General features: G+C 41.8%; 1 protein-coding gene across 2 annotated transcripts in view; it reads left to right on the top strand.

Annotated features, from left to right (window-relative positions):
• The first annotated feature begins 251 nt into the window (after positions 1-251).
• Positions 252-13,148, top strand: part of MTFR1 (mitochondrial fission regulator 1) — a 64,427-nt gene continuing 51,530 nt past the window's right edge. For both annotated transcript variants that reach the window (XM_012463705.2, XM_012463707.3), the window contains exon 1: positions 252-328. The gene's annotated coding sequence lies outside the window, so the exon portion shown is untranslated. The remainder of the gene's footprint in view (positions 329-13,148) is intronic.

The raw sequence follows: 13,148 nt of genomic DNA on the forward strand, positions 1-13,148 counted from the left end.
CCTAGAGCATGAAGCTGACAAAAGCATTTCCCAGGGAACTACTGTGAAGGCACAAAGCAAGGTCCGAACGAAAGCACACGCCTCTCGCATAGCCCCGCGCGTGCGCACACTGACTGTGAAGCCCTGCAGCTGGCGCGCCGGGCTGTTGCGGCGCCTTCCGCCGGGCCGCTTGTGCCCGCCTCCGAGCCTGAGGAAACAGCTGATTGGTCAGCCTGGCTCAGGCTCGGGGCGTGGATTGGCTGATTGGCAGCAACGCCACGGGACAGCCAAGCTGGAAGCCAGAGGAGCCGGAGAAGGTGCTGGCTGCCGCGCGGCGGAGGTGACTGAGGTGAGGACTTGGAAAAGCGGTTGGCGAGGGGGTAGTGAAGTCGGCTTCAGGCCTGACGGGGATGGAATGCCCTGGAAACAGGACAGGAGCTGAAGGAAACCGGTTCCGGAACGCTGGGAGGCTGGCGGGATACTGGGCGGGTTGGGTGTTTGCCCCGCGGCCGGGAGGCGTAGACAGCCTCGGCTGTGGGCGCGTGGGTCCGGAGCTAGAGAAGAGCGAAGTCGGCCGACTTAGCCTGAAGGCTGAGACTCACCCACCCGCCTATCAGCCCCTACGTCTCCTGCCCCCTCCCCCGCCGTTCGGTCTATCTTTTGGACCCCGGATTCCAGCGCCGGCCTCCAGGCGGCGGTCCTGGGAAGACCGCCCTTCGTGGCGGCTCCCTTGGGTGCAGCGAGCGCCCTTCTCAGGCTCGGGAGGCCCGACTGCGCGGGTGCACCTCTAGCCGGCGTCCGGGAGGAGCAGTGCGCTCGCTGGTCTGCCAAGAGGTTTAACCAGCTTCGCGTGGTTGCTGTGTCACTTTTGGCCTTTTAGAACTTCCCAGGGTAGCTTCGGACCATGACCAGAGATTGCAGGAAGCACCAAAGCCGGGGCTTCCTAATTAACAACAGTAGCATTTTGTTATGGAAATCTTCAAACTGGAGAAATTGAACGAATGATATAAGGAATTCACTGTACTCATTACCCAGTCTCAATAATTATCAATACTTGGACAGACTTGCTCCCCTAACCCAGGTTATTTTGCGTTTTTTTTTTTTTTTTTTTTTTTTTTTTATGAGACGGAGTTTCGCTCATTACCCAGGCTGGAGTGCAATGGCGCGATCTCGGCTCACTGCAACCTCCGCCTCCTGGGTTCAGGCAATTCTCCTGCCTCAGCCTCCTGAGTAGCTGGGATTACAGGCACGCACCACCGTGCCCAGCTTATTTTATGTATTTTTTTTTTAGTAGAGACGGGGTTTCACCATGTTGACCAGGATGGTCTCGATCTCTTGACCTCGTGATCCACCCGCCTCGGCCTCCCAAAGTGCTGGGATTACAGGCTTGAGCCACCGCGCCCGGCCTATTTTGCGTTTTTGAGACAGGGTCTCTGTCACTCTGGCTGGAGTGCAGTGGCACAATCTTGGCCCACTGCAGCCTCCGCCTCCTGGGCCCAAGCGATCCTCACGCTTCAGCCTCCGGAGTAGCTGGGACTACAGGCAGGTGTCACCACACCCGGCTTTTTCTTATTGCTGTTGTTGTTCCCGTTTGTAAAGATGGTGTCTCCTTATGTTGCTCAGGCTATCTTTGAACTCCTGGGCTTAAGTGATCCTCCCTCCTTGGCCCCCAAAGTGTTGGGATTACAGGCAGGAATCACCGCACCCGGCTATCCTGGGTTATTTTGAAGCAAACCCCAGACATATCATTTCAGTTCTTTTACATATTTCCATACCTCTGTCATGATTAATAATCATACATATAATAATTTGCTTTCTACAGGGATCAAGTAAAATAAAGGACATATTGAAGTGTAGACAGTACTTATTTAGTTTCCACTACCAGGATTTAGGTAACTGCTAAAGTGCAGTTTCATTATCTTACGCTCAGGTTTTCAAAATCAAAGGTACCAGGTAATCTAGACAGTAGTGCTATTGCTTTTGAATAGTAATAATTGTATTGACAATTTCTATTTGCAGAGTTCTTTGTATGAAGGACTGTGAAGTTGTTTCCACCTATTCATTTAATTTTTACAATAACCTTATGAAGTAGGTATTATCATCCCATGTTACGGTTAAGGGAAAGAAATTTGGGAGATCACAGTTTGCCTAAGGTCACACTGCTGAAAGGATGGGGATTGGGAGTAGAATTCAGGATGCTAACCTTACCCTTTATCATTGCAAAGTTATTGCTCTTTTAGCATAACTGAATGTTCTAAGAGTTGTGGAATAAATGGAACTGCTGTGGAAAATTATTTCTGTTAAGCCAAAATCAGTAATGGAAAAAAAAAAAAGCCTGAAAATTTACACAAATACAAACAATAGTGAGAGAGGTATATTCGTTCTTTGAAATTTTAAAGATTATTACAACTGAATTTAATGTCCTGAGAAAACATAGTTCAACAAATACAAGTGATAAAAATGTTATTCTTGGCCAGGCACATGGCTCAGCCCAGCACTTTGCAAAGGCGGAGGCAGGAGGACCCCTTGAGTCCAGGAGTTCAAGACCAGCCTGGGCAATATAGTGAGACATTGTATTTAAAAAATAAAAGTAAAACATTTTATTTTTTAATATGTGACCAGTTAAAAGGAAAAGGAAAATACGCATCAACGAATAGTCTCTACCACTCCTTTAGCACATAGCATATACTGGATATTTATAACAAATATTTAATCTATATCCTTCATCCTCCTAATCTTAAACTACTAAGACAGCATCTTCATCCAAATAGTGTTAGATGAATAAGGAACTAGATAGAAACAGCTGGGCCTCCTCTACTTATTCAAAGGACAGTAGAGAAGGCCTGTTAACCTGGAGTTTAGGAATCCTACTGGATAGGAGTAATTCAGAAGTCCAGAAGTCAGGCCAGACTCCTTTGTGAGGGAACTAGAATGCCACATTTAAAGAGATTAAACTTAATGAGCAAAGAAGTGACATGATCATTGTCATCTTACAGGAAAATCGATACAGGAAGATAGCTGGTACTGTCAAAGATGACTTTACCAGCCATGTCAAAGGATTAGCAGTGAGTTGACCTGATAAGTATAAAGGAAATAGATGTGGGGAGCTGGCAAATGTATGGATATAAGGAAAGGACTGGACAAAGAAAACACCCTGAAACAGAGAAAAGAGTATGGTATATAGTAGGGTTTTTTTGTTTGTTTGTTTCTGAGACAGTTTCACTCTTGTTGCCCACGCTGGAGCACAGTGGCATGATCTCGGCTCACTGCAACCTTTGCCTCCTGGGTTTAAGCCATTTTCTTGCCTCAGCCTCCCAAGTAGCTGGGATTACAGGTGTATGCTACCACGCCCAGCTAATTTTGTATTTTTAGTAGACAGAGTTTCACCATGTTGGCCAGGCTGGAGTTGAACTCCTGACCTCAGTTGAGCCACCTGCCTCAGCCTCCCAAAGAGCTGGGATTACAGATGTGAGCCACCGCGCCCGGCCTATGGTAGGTTTTGAAGTGATGATACACTTCAGTGTCCATGGGTTTGTTTTCTTGGGCCATCCTGGTAATGAGCTGGTGATGAGTTTTTACTGTATCACTGTTCTTTGAAGTGGTAATTACTGCCCAGCTACTAAACTATTCTTTTATGTGTTTGTTAGATACTGTTGATAGAAATTACACAATTTAGATAAGCAGCAAGAAAAATGACACTATAAAGATATAGTGTCATATATAAAATGACACTATAAAAATGACACTTTAAAGATAACTGCTGATGATGGTGGAAAAAGTGATAACAGTTTCAGTTAACGTTTATTTGATTATTGGACATTTTTCACGTTTTATTTTCCATTTGTATTTCTACTTGTAAAATGCCTAGTCATGTACTTTGCCTATTTTTCCATTGGACTTTTGATCATTTGCTTATTTGCAAGCACTTTATATTCATTAGGGATATAAATAATTTGTTATATTAGGTTGCAAATAGGGTTCTCATTACATAGCTCTTCTCAAAATCTTCAGAGTGGCTAGTAAAATGAAAAATATGTCAGCTGAGAGAGCACTCAGGGCTGTTGTTTTAGGGACCAGAATATGCCACCTCTGAAACAATTTCTTCATTTATGACACTAAAGTTATTGTCAACCAGTCAATATGCAGGTTATTTTTACCAAATAGTTTTGTGTCAATATTTGATATCAATAAAAAAATTTTTTTCTGCTCTCATTCCACTGGGCGATATCATTTAACAGATAATTTATACAACTGGAGTTGACTAGTGTGCATTGGTTTCAGTTAAAATGTAAATAGACAAGTTAAACAGGAAAGTTAAATTAAGTCTCCATGATTGAAAAAACATACATTGTAATGTACATATTAATATATATAAAGCAGTATGACTAAGATCTTCTTAAACCTTTGTTTTGTTTTTTAGAAACAGAATCTTTCTCACTTTGTTGCCAGGTTGGAGTGCAGTGATGCTCTGATAGCTCTAAGATATTTTATTAATTTTTTTTCACCTCCCCTTCTTAGTTACTTTTTGGAACGGATTTCTTATATACTAGTAAATACTGATTTGATATATAGTCGGCCTTCTGGAGTTATAGGTTCTATATCTGCACATAGAAAACATTTGAAAAAACAATAATAAAATAACTATGACAAGAAACAATACAAATAATACAATAGACAACTGTTCATATTGGGTATTATAAGTAATCTAGAGATGACTTCAAGTATATGGGAGGATGTGTATAGGTTATATACAAATACTATGCCATTTTATCTTTTTTGTTTTTTGAGATGAGTTTTGCTCTTGTTTCCCAGGCTGGAGTACAATGGCAAGATCTCGGCTCACTTCAACCTCCACCTCCCAGGTTCAAGCAATTCTCCTGCCTCAGCCTTTTGAGTACCTGTGATTACAGCCCCTGCCACCACGCCCAGCTAATTTTTTGTATTTTTAGGAGGAATGGGGTTTCACCATGTTGGCCAGGCTGGTCTTGAATTCCTAACCTCAGGTGATCTGCCCACCTCAGCCTCCCAAGGTGCTAGGATTACAGGCGTGAGCCACTGCACCTGGCCTAATTTTTGTATTTTTTGTAGAGACAAGGTTTCTCCATGTTGGCCAGGCTGCTGGTAACCATCCTTATACTCTTACATGTGTGAGTTAAGTTGTTTTATTTTTTAGGTCCCATAAAAAGTGAGAATTTATGTAGAGTTTGTCTTTTTCTGCCTGGCTTATTTAACTCCAGTTTTATTCATGTTATTTTCGAATGACAGGATCCCATTCTTTTTTATGGCTGAATAGCACTCCATTATGTATATGTATCACATTTTCTTTATCCATTTGTCTGTTGATAGACATTTAGTTGCTTCCAAATCCTGGCTATTGTGAATAGTGCTGCAACAAACATGGCAGTGTAGATATCACTTTAATATACTGATTTCCTTGAGATTGATGAGTCAGTGGTAGCTCTATTTTTAGTTTTTTGAGGAACCTTCAAACTATTCTTTATAGTGGTTGTGCAAATTTATAGTCCCACCAAAAATGTGTGAGGATCCCTTTTTTCCACATCCTCACCAGCATTCATTATTGCCTGTCTTTTGTATTTTTTAGTCCTTTTAACTGGGATGAGATGGTATCTATCTTATTATAGTTTTGATTTGCATTTCTCTGATGATCAGAGCACTTTTTTATATACCTGTTTGCCATTTGTAAGTCTTCTTTTGAGAAATGTCTATTCAGATCTTTTGCCCATTTTTGATTTGGATTATTCAATTTCTTTTCCTGTTGAATTGTTTGAGCTACTTATGTATTCTGGTTATTAATCGCTTGTCAGATGGATAATTTGCAAATATATTTTTTTCCATTCTGTGGGTTGTCTCTTCTCTTTATTGATTGTTTCCTTTGCTATACAGAACCTTTTTGACTTGATATGATCTCATTTTCCTTTTTTGCTTTGATTGCCTAGTACCCCACGTGGGGTATTATTCAAGAAATCATTGCCCAGACCAATGTCTTGGAGAGTTTCCCCCAGTGTTTTCTTGTAGTAGTTTGGTCTTTAATCCATTTTGATTTGATTTTTGTATATGGCAAGAGATAGGGGTGTACTTTCATTCTTCTGTATGTGGGTATCCAGTTTTCCCAGCACCATTTATTGAAGAGACTGTCGTTTCTCAATGTACGTTCTTGGCACCTTTGTTGAAAATGAGTTTACTGTAGACATATGGATTGATTTCTGGGTTCTCTATTCTCTTCCATTGGTCTGTGTGTCTCTTTTTATGCTAGGACCATTGTGTCTTGGTTACTATAGGCCTGTAGTATAATTTGAAGTCCAGTTTTGTTCTTTTTGCTCCGGATAGCTTTGGCTATTCTGGGTCTTTTATGGTTCCATATACATTTTAGGATTATGTTTTCTATTTCTGTGAAGACTCTCATTGATATTTTGATTGGCATTGCATTGAATCTGTAGATTGCTTTGGGTAATATGGACCTTTTAACAATATTGACTATTCCAATTCATGAACATGGAATTTGTGTGTGTGTGTGTGTGTGTTTGTGTGTGTGTGTGTGTGTGTGTGTCCTTTAAATTTTTTGTTTTTCGGAGACAGGGTTTTTTTCTATCATCCAGGCTGGAGTGCAGCGGCATGATTACAGCTCATGGACTCAGGTGGCCTTCCTGCCTCAGCCTCCTGAGTAGTTGGGACTACAGGCACACACCACCATGCCTGGCTAATTTTTTTTTTTTTGAGACGAAGTCCCACTCTGTTACCCAGGCTGGGGCCTGGAATGCCGTGGTGCTATCTCGGCTCACTGCAACCTCCGCCTCCCAGTTTCAAGCAATTCTCGTACCTCAGCCTCCCAAGTAGCTAGGATTACAGATGTGCATCACCATACCCAGCAATTTTTTTTTTTTTTTTTTTTTTTTGAGATGGAGTTTTGCTCTTGTCACCCAGGCTGGAGTGCAATGGCATGATCTCAGCTCACTGCAACCTGCTTCTCCCAGGTTAAAGCGATTCTCCTGCCTCATTCTCCTGAGAGCTGGGATTACAGGCATCCACCACCATACCTGATTGATTCTTGTATTTTTAGTAGGGACAGGGTTTTACCACATGCAGCCCTTAATTTTTTGTTTTTTTGTAGAGATGGATCTTGCTATGTTACCCAGGCTGGTCTCTAGAACTCTTGAGCTCAACTGATCCTCTTGCCTTGGCCTCCCAAAGTGCTGGGATTGCAGGCATGAGCCACCACTCTGGCCCTCTTAGATTTCTTTCATCAGTATTTTATAGTTTTCATTGTAGATATCTTTCACTTTGGTTAGTTCCTAGGTATTTAATTTTATTTGTGGCTATTGCACATGGGATAACTTTTTTGATTTCTTTTTCGGATTGTTCACTGTTGGCATATAGAAATGCTACTGATTTTTGGATATTGATTTTGCATCATGAAACTTTACTGAATTTATCAGTTCTAATAGTTTTTTGGTAGAGTCTTTAGATTTTTCGAAATACAAGATTACATCATCTGCAAACAAGAATAATTTGACTTCTTCCTTTCTATTTGGATGTTCTTTATTTCTTTCTCTTACCTGAATGCTCTAGCTAGGACTTCTTGCTATGCCATTTTATATAAGGCATTTGAGCATCTACAGATTTTGGTATCCATGGGGTTCCTGGAACCAATCCACCATGGATACTGAGGGACAAGTGCATAATGTATACTGGCAGGAGGGTAAACTGCTTTCCTAAAGAGATAATTTTAGGTGGAACAAGAATCAACTTTGTATTTATTTTAGTCAAGGTATCCTTTTCTGTCTGTTTTGGCTCAGATAGGGAGTACAATGTATAGTTAGGTATTTTAAAGTATATTCTGGAAAATATTCTGGAACAATCTTTGATTGCATAAGTATTATTGATTGGCATGAGGCTAAGTTTATTTAATTTTTAAAAAATGAGTTTATTTAAGGCTGGGCACAGTGGCATATGCCTTGTAATCACAGCACTTTGGGAGGCCAAGGTGAGTGGATCCCCTGAGGTCAGCAGTTTGAAACCAGCGTGACCCATGTGGTAAAATCCCATCTCTACTAAAAGTACAAAATTTAGCTGGGTGTGGGGGTCTGTACCTGTAATCCCAGCTACTCTGGAGACTGAGGTTCAAGAATCGCTTGAACCTGGGAGGTAGAGGTTTCAGTGAGCCGATATTGTGCCTCAACACTCCAGACTGGGCAACAGAATGAGGCTCTGTCTCAAAAAACAAAAAACGTTTAATCAAATTAAAACTTTAAGAGCATCCGGATATGACAAAACTCATAAAACAAGTATGAAGATCTGAAATCGAGAAATACTAGTATAGCCTGTGAGGTTTCTCAATGTTTATATATTGCTAATATTTATTATTTACTTAGATAGTCCAAATTAGAATAATGTTTATGTTTTTACTTCTTAGATTTTAGTTATTTAATTTAGAAAATGTTACTGGTCTTTAAAAATTGCACAGGTAGGCTGCATATGGGGCTTGTACCTGTAATCCCAGCACTTTAGGAGGCCATGAGTGGGAGAATCACTTGAAGCCAGGAGTTTGAGACCAGCCTGGGCAACATAGTGAGACCCCATCTCTACAAAAAATTAAAAAGTTAGCTGGGTGTGATGATATGCCAATAGTCCCAGCCACTTGGGAGGCTGAAGCAGGAAATTGCTTGAGCCCAGGAGCTTAGGGCTGCAATGAGCTGTGATGGTGCCATTGCATTCCAGCAATGCATGGGTGACAGAGTGAGACCCTAGCTCTAAAAAAAAAAAAAAACCCATACAAACAATACAGGAGTGCATAGTATATAATAAAAGTGGAAGGTATCACCACCAAGCCCTCAAATATAGTCACTGTTAAGTTTTGGTATGTTTTCAAATCTGTCATCTATTTCACTACTGTTTCTGTTGCTTTATTGTGTTTTAGTTATTTTTGATGGAATTACATATACATGTTAGTTTGTAACTTTTTTCATTCAGCATTTTATTATGAAAATGGTTTCATGTATAGCTCTATCTTTTTTTTTTTTTTTTAAATAGAGATGGGGTTTCTCCATGTTGGCCAGGCTGGTCTCGAACTCCTGACCTCAGGTATCCACCTGCCTCGGACTCCCAAAGTGCTGGGATTACAGGCATGAGCCACCACATCTGGCCCAGCTCTATCTTTTCTCTCTCTTTTTTTTTTTTGAGGCGGAGTTTCACTTTTATTGGCCGAGCTGGAGAGCAATGGCACGATCTTGGCTCACTGCAACCTCCGCCTCCCAGGTTCAAGCAATTCTCCTACCTCAGCCTCCTGAGTAGCTTGGATTACAGGCACTCACCACCATGCCTAGCTAATTGTTTGTATTTTTAGTAGAAACGGGGTTTCACCATGTTAGCCAAGCTTGTCTCAGACTCCTAACTTGAGGTGATCTGCCTGCCCTGGCCTCCCAAAGTTCTAGGATTATAGGCATGAGCCACTTCACCCGGCCTATTTTTTTTTTGTTTTAATGGCCATAACCTTAGAATGGGCGTATTGAATTTATTTTAACTATTTCCCTATTGATGGTCATTTAGATTGCCTCTGGATTTTCTCTTTCACAGTAATGTTTCAGTAAATACCCTTAACCAGCTTTCAAAAATTAAACATCTTTCTTCTTGAAGGTATAATTTACTGAGTTCTTCCCGTAAAGCAATTTTGTTATGTTGTGTTGTGTTGTGTTTTTAGACAGTTTTACTCTGTCACCCAGGCTGGAGTACAGTGGTGCATTAATAGCTCATTGTAACCTCAACTTCCTGGGCACAAGCGATCCTTCTGCCTCAGCCTCCTGAGTAGCGAGGACTACAGGTGCACAGCACCATGCCTAACTAATTTTTAAATTTTTTTAGAGATGGGGTCTTGCTATGTTGCCCAGGGTGGTCTTGAATTACTGGCTCAAACAGTTCTCCTGCCTCAACCTTCCAAAATGCTGAGATTCCAGGTGTGAGCCACATGCCTGGCTTGGCAATTTTTTATACACATAATAGTGCAGGGGACAGTAACTGTTACACAACTTATCAACTTCAGCTTTATAGTGATTTTTCATCACTTCCTTGGGCTTAAGGGCAACATTTTTAGTCAGTGAAAAATATTGTTAACTTTCAAGTCCTTTATTTGCTTCTACTAATGTCCACCCCAGGATCACTTAAGATATTTGAATAGTGTTTTCAAAAGATTGTTTTAAAATTTATGCCTCAGCACTTAATTCATTTGCATGTGGTTACTTAAAATATTCTGTGTCAGTCACTGTGGGGTTGTCTTTCAGAGATTCTCATATGAAAATAGCAGCCTTTAGTTCAAATATGAATATGACCTCTGTCTGTATCTTCTTTTAAATCACAGAGGAAGATAACATCTAAAAATGCCCTTCAGAAGTTCAATTTTTTATCTAAATTGCATTAACTTGAAAGAATTTTCACCAAGTTTGATTAGCCTGTGTTCATGGACCTCTTGTCTTACTAGTTTTATTTTTTGTTGAGAGATGTAGTATAGGTCATGAGATTTCTTCCCTTGTGGACTGAAAAAATGACATATGTCCAATTCTGTACTGGTACTGGAAGTAGCAGTGTATTTAATTTTGCATGAACAATATAGAATATTGATTCTAAATTACTGCCAGTAAATTGTACCCACAGATTGAGTACTATATTTTGTTTTATAGTATGGTAAAGTGTTTTGATTTAAGTATCAATTAGACTGATGTGAAGGATAGCAGTGGTCCCTACACTTGAATTTCAAAGTTTAATTTTCAAAAAGTAGCATAGGGGCCAGGTGCAGTGGCTAATGGCTGTAAGCCCAGCACTTTGGGAGGCCAAGGTGAGCGGATCACCTGAGGTCAGGAGTTCGAGACCAGCCTGGCCAACATCGTGAAACCCTGTCTCTACTAAAAATATAAAATTAACTGGGCGTGGTTGTATGTGCCTGTAATCCCAGCTACTCAGGAAGCTGAGGCATGAGAATCACTTGAACTCCAGGAGGCAGAATTTGCAGCAAGGTGAGATTACACCACTGCACTCCAGCCTGGGGGACAGAGCAAGACTCTGTCTAACAAAAAGGAAAAAAAGGTAGGATGGGGGTTGCTGTAGGGTTGACAACTAAACATTGTGACAAGTAAGGACATTTAAAAAAAATCATAAGATAGGCATGGTGGCGCATGCCTGTAATCCCAGCTGCTCAGGAGGCTGAGGCAGGAGAACAGCTTGAACCCAGGAGGTGGAGGTTGCAGTGAGCCGAGACCGTGCCATTGCTCTCCAGCCTGGGCAACAAGAGTGAAACTCTGTCTCAAAAAAACAAAACAATATAAAAACAAACAGCATTCATCTGCTGTCCCTATATCGTAAAAGTAACTTTGACACCATAAGCGTAGGAAGGACATAGTCTCAAAATAAAGGATGATAACTTTATTCTTTAGTTTGTATTTTATTTATTTTTTTGTCAGCACCAGGGTCTTGCTCTGTCTTTCGGGCTGGAGTACAATGGTGCAATCATAGCTTACTATAATCTCAAACTCCTGGGTTCAAGAGATCTTCCTGCCTCAGCCTCCTGAGTAGGTAGGGCTACAGGCATGTACCACCATGCTTGGCTAATTTTTTTTTTTTTTTGAGATGGGGTCTTGCTCTGTTGCCAAGGCTGGAGTGCAATGGCATGATCTCGGCTGACTGCAACCTCCGCCTCCCAGGTTCAAACGAATCTCCTGCCTTAGCCTTCCAAGTAGCTGGAATTACAGGTACCCGCCATCATGCCTGGCTACTTTTTTGTGTTTTTGTAGAGACAGGGTTTCATCATGTTGGCCAGGCTGGTCTCAAACTCCTGACCTCAGGTGATTGCCCAGCTCAGCCCCCCAAAGTACTGGGATTACAGATGTGAGCCACTGCTCCTGGCTGCCTGGCTAATTTTTAAATTTTTGTGAAGAAGGGGTTTCAGTATATTGCCCAGGCTGGTCTTGAACTGCAGGCCTCAAGCGATTCCCCTGCCTCAGCCTCCCAAAGTGCTGAGATTATAGGTGTGAGCCACCACACTTGGCAGGACAGTAACTTTCAATTGAGTAAGTTTTTTTTCTTAAATTCATAATCCTTATTTATTTATTTAGAGACTTGAGTTTCACTCTTGTTGCCCAGGGCATAGTGCAATGGCGGGATCTCGGCTCACCGCAACCTCTACCTCCAGGGTTCAAACCGTTCTCCTGCCTCAGCCTCCTGAGTAACTGGGATTACTGCTTCAGCCTTCTGAGTAACTGGGCTTGCAGGCATGTGCCTGTACACCCGGCTAATTTGGTATTTTTAGTAGAGATGGGGTTTCTCCATGTTGGTCAGGCTGGTCTTGAACTCCTGACCGCAGGTCATCCGCCCATCTCAGCCTCCCAGAGTGCTGGGATTACAGGCAGGAGCCACTGTGCCTGGCCTATTTACTTATTTTAAACCAGATTTTATTTTTAAAGAAGTTTTTGTTTTTGTTGTTTTGGTGGGGACAAACCATATTTAAATTATAGCAGGGTTAAAACTAAATCGCTTATATGGTCTGAGTGCATTGGCTCATGCCTGTAATCCTAGTACTTTGGGAGGCTGACGCAGGAGGATCACTTGAGCTCAGGAGTTTGAGACTAGCCTGGGCAACATAGTGAGAGCCTGTCTCTAAAAATAATAATAATAAAAAATAGCCAGCCATGGTAGTGCGTACCTGTAGTCCCAGATACGCAGGTGGCTAAGGCGGGAGGATTGCTTGAGCCCAGGAGTTTGAGGCTGCAGTGAGCCATGATCATGCCACTGCACTCCAGGCTGGGTGACAGAAGACTGAGGCTCTATCTCCAAAAAATGCACTAGGCTGGGTGCAGTGGCTCACACCTGTAATCCTAGCACTTTGGGAGGCCGAGTTGGGCAGATCACAAGGTCAGGAGTTCAAGGCCAGCCTGGCTAATACGGTGAAACCCCATCTCTACCAAAAATACAAAAATTAGCCGGGCTTCGTGGCACATGCCTGTAGTTCCAGCTACTCAGAGGCTGAGGCAGAAGAATCGCTTGGACCCGGGAAGCAGATTTAATTAACACATAATAATTGTACATATTTATGGATACATCATGATGTTTCTATACATATAATGTGTGGTACTGAGATCAGGGTAGTTAGCATATCCGTCATCTCAAAC

Source organism: Aotus nancymaae, unplaced genomic scaffold, assembly GCF_030222135.1.
Source record: "Aotus nancymaae isolate 86718 unplaced genomic scaffold, 86718_ANA_hifiasm-v0.15.2.pri h1tg000036l, whole genome shotgun sequence".
NCBI classification, from domain to species: Eukaryota; Metazoa; Chordata; class Mammalia; order Primates; family Aotidae; genus Aotus; species Aotus nancymaae.